Raw genomic sequence first — 4243 nt, 5'->3', positions numbered from 1 at the left:
ATATATATATATATATATATATATATATATGCATATACTTTTAAATATATACTCCACAACAATTATTCAGTGATCCTTCAGTTTGATATAAAAGTGATTTTATAATAACCTGATATAAAACGTAACATATATATATATATGCATATATACATATATATATATATATATATTTTCATTTTATGTCAGGATGTCGTCTATATATATGTATATATATAAACAATTTTACATTCCTTCATTTATATGTTTGTACATCCATGTATATGAGCATGCCTGAGTGTACGTGTGCATGATTGATATTGTTAACGTAAAAATATTACATTAGTGGTCTTTATCCGTTTGAAATTAAAATTATGTGAAATAATCTGAAAATCATATATTGTATCTAACTGGGTAGTTGACTAGCGGTATCAGTAAACCAATTTTGACAATGATGACGAATCGTAAGATTCTGGTGTTGATAATATTGTTTGCGAAAAACAAATTAAAAAACATATATACTTGAGATATGTTTCAATCGTGGAATAGAAATAAGATCGTCTATAGCAGACGATGACTGATGGCTGACAATCTTGGTATGATAGGCTTGTTTTGATCATGGTTAGTGATAGTGATACAGGTTGGTAACAGATCACTGGACAGAAGTGTAACCGGGTGGCTTTCTTAGATCTTAAATTTGCATGAATGTGCGAGTCGTGTGTGCAGGAAATAAGAAATTATATGATGTGTGAAAGTGTAAAATTGTGAAAGAAAAGTCGATATGAGATAATTTGCTTGTGTCAGACAATCCGTAGGCTTGAGAATACTGGGTGTACGTTTCAGGGAGAAGGAGTGAGAGGGGATAGAGAGACAGAGGTGAGAGAAAGGAGAGTATAGGATACGTTTATGTGTATGCGTGAAATAACCCATCTACTCAAAATCGTTAGCCTTGTTCCTAAATCATAAATTATAATTATAAAATTAAAAGCGATATATGACTTTACGCAGTCTAGAATGATCTCTCGAAATTCTGCAGAAGACAATTTCCACTTTTAAATTTCAGCGGGTGTTGGTAAATGAAGAAGTACCTGTAACGTACTAGTTACGCTAAAATTCACTATACCCTGTACCCCTAAATACGTGGACTGATGCCAAAGCTGGAAATAGTTACTATTAGTATTGCCTGTGAAAATGACATGAAATTTTCAATTCAACCTCATCTTACTAACAAATCATCAGTTACTGCATCACAAGTCCAAAAATGTTTTCCAAAATGTTTTCCAAAATGACAGTGTTTTAGTAGTTGACATAGTAATACGAATAACCTCAATGACATGCAAAAGTTGAAAGGTATAAAAAAGTTGCTGTGACGTACGATTTAAACCATTATGCCATATAAGAATTATGTCCATCAGAGCGATGGTAACCGGTAGACGTGGAATGGCATATAATGTTCGTGTTAGAAATAAGTGTAGAAATAAGCACGTTCGAGTAAATAGCAATCTCTAAAGTGAATAAATGATGTTAGAGCGTATAGTAAATTTAAGAAAACCTCTCAAAACATTTGTTAACCTTAAAAATATCATTTTGTTTTCAAGGAGGAAAGTAATAGTTTGTGAAATACAAGAGGAAAATCAAGAAGTATTTCCCATGCAATAACAATAAAATGATTCAATATTATTACATCTCATGAAGTTGAATGCTAGCAATGATAGGACACCGAATTAAATTCCTTGCAATATTTGCTGATGGATTTATTAGTAAGTCCAAATCATGTGTGCATCGACTGCCTTTCGCCATTCCAGGTCAAGTGACTTGTATCTTAATAGTTACAACCGTTAAAATATTGAAATGCTGCCGAGTGAACCTTATTTTCATCCCTGTCTTCTAGGGGATTCAGGTACTTGCCTCACTCCAGTTGTTTCCCAATCAACGCAGAATATATTTTGTCTTTTATTAGAACCAATGTGAAGTCAAGTATAGTTTGACCTGTTTGATCATTGCAAATTTCAGTGCATTATGAGGATGGCCAGCACAACATCCCCAGTCACTTGCCAACCCTGTGTTCTGACTTTTAATTTTTTGCTGCCTTTCTTTTCTGTGGTTTCCCACTCTTAGCTACTATTAATTCTCAATTCTCCGCTTTTCATCTTGTTAGTTATGACCCATGGTTGGTTGTGTGCAAGGAGAGGAGAAAATCTTTGTCATCTGTGATGAATGAGATTTCAGTCGCTCCAGCTATCGTACAAGTTGCAACCGTTGGTGTTTAGCAACACCAGCAGAGTTCTCGGTCCTGATCATTTTTTTTTTTTTTTTGCCTTTGAGTCCTGTTCTTGCTGCCGCTACATTACTTCCTCCTCTTCTTTTCTATCTCATCTGGACGAAAGCGTTTGTGTAATTTTTGCTTTCACACGTAAACCCAAGCATATTTTTAGCCTTTGCCATCATTCTAATTACCTTCCTCTCTGGTCCATGACAGGGGACAACTTTGTATTAAATTTAAGCTCTTCTAGGAATATCAGAACCTCTCTCTACATACACACCACATCACGTAACCCCCTCGCGCACCTGCAGCCCGTAGAGTGCCACAAATATTACGGTTAGCGAACTGTGAACGTCTGTACAAATATGTATGTTTCTATTCCTTGTATACTGCGGTACGAGCATGAGGCATATCCATTAGTTGCCTTGCTTAGTCCTTAACCTAAGAAGATTAGGCACAAGTTTCCATTCTTCATGACTCTGTCAATCTAGAAATCATTTTCCAAACCTCCCTGGAGCTCTTCTTTCGATTGTGTATAGAAACCACTCCGTTTTCCGAAAAAAAAAGCAAACTTCTCATATAAAGACAATACATATTGTAAAATACTTTGCTCAGCACTTTGCTCAGCACCGGTTAAAATCATATCTTCCCCCACCACTAGTAACATAGCAAATGTTTTTTCATAAAAATATTGTCTCTATGTTGTACACTTTTGTGTGATGTACTGCTCATGTATATTTATTTAAATCTCTCGTGGGTTTGACCGTTTTACTATGTCTGCAATTTGTTGTTAATATTCATTTCATCAGTTTGTCTTATTTTTAATTCTGTGTTAATTTTTCTTCGCAGGTTTTTATTTGGGTGCCGTAACTGAATATATGAATACTAGCACCATTTTAATGAGAATCTATCCTCGCTCCTCTACATCAAGAAACCATCTTAAATTTCTAGTAGACACTGTAAAATATAAAACATAAATAATGTGGAAAACCGCTCTGTTGACTTCCAGCTCAAGATGAACTAGTATGGAACAATGCTGAAATGTTCCACAGCCTTCTTATCGACACGATATTTCAAAAGAAAATATTTCCGCTCAGCATAAACTTTTTGAATCCAAAACTCTTGGAGAGGGAAGTGAACACGTCTAATCATCCTCAACACAAAATCAACAGCAACAAACGACAACTATTACAATAGTGATAACGACTAAACTACATTTGAACAAAAGAGGATAGAATAAAATGCGAATTTCCTTGAAAACATAGCAACGTAGAAATCCACAAAACAGAGAGTAGAAATTGGAAAAGAGCTGAGAGTTGAGTATTCAATAGTAAGCAAACGTTAGATGTGATAGCATAGAATTGAATTCCAGTTTCCGTAACTAAATTCAAGAAGGCTATAACGTTCATGTGTATTGCTTGAAACACGTCGAATTTATGCTACGAGGTTAAAAAAGTAAGTATCTCTATATTTTAGCATCATAATATGTCAAATATGATTTATGTATTTAATAATCTATTGTATAAAGTAAGTTCAGTGTTATAAATATTATATTTTTAATTAGTTTAATTATTCTTTATTAATTGAAAATGATTCATGATGGTATTTTATTGTGAGCGTTTTGCTAGTTTAAAAAATTTTTTTACAGAATATGTTTTCAATGTAGCTTTTTATTTTGATGTAAAAATAATGGTGTAGATTGCAAATTACAATTGCAATGCAATTATAATGTGTAATTGAATAACAAGGTATTATACTATTGAACGTTAATAAATGTGTATGCGCATACACATACGTACAGATGCATACCTATACCTATATATACATATATATATATATATATATATATATATATATATATATATATATATATATATATATATACATACATACATAAAGACAGACAGACAAGAGAGACAGACAGAAAGACAGACAGACAGACAGACAGACAGATAGATAGATAGATAGATAGATAGATAGATAGATAGATAGATGAATATATAT

General features: G+C 33.1%; 1 protein-coding gene across 3 annotated transcripts in view; it reads left to right on the top strand.

The window, feature by feature from the left end:
• LOC106877962 (uncharacterized) overlaps positions 1 to 4243 on the top strand; it is a 433893-nt gene that overhangs the window by 117671 nt on the left and 311979 nt on the right. For all 3 annotated transcript variants that reach the window (XR_008264218.1, XM_052968239.1, XM_052968240.1), the window contains exon 2: positions 3089 to 3694. The gene's annotated coding sequence lies outside the window, so the exon portion shown is untranslated. The remainder of the gene's footprint in view (positions 1 to 3088; positions 3695 to 4243) is intronic.

This window comes from Octopus bimaculoides, chromosome 5 (genome assembly GCF_001194135.2).
Source record: "Octopus bimaculoides isolate UCB-OBI-ISO-001 chromosome 5, ASM119413v2, whole genome shotgun sequence".
Classification (NCBI taxonomy): domain Eukaryota; kingdom Metazoa; phylum Mollusca; class Cephalopoda; order Octopoda; family Octopodidae; genus Octopus; species Octopus bimaculoides.
The sequence above is the reverse complement of the archived record's forward strand: the minus strand, read 5'-3'. Positions and strand labels throughout refer to the sequence as shown.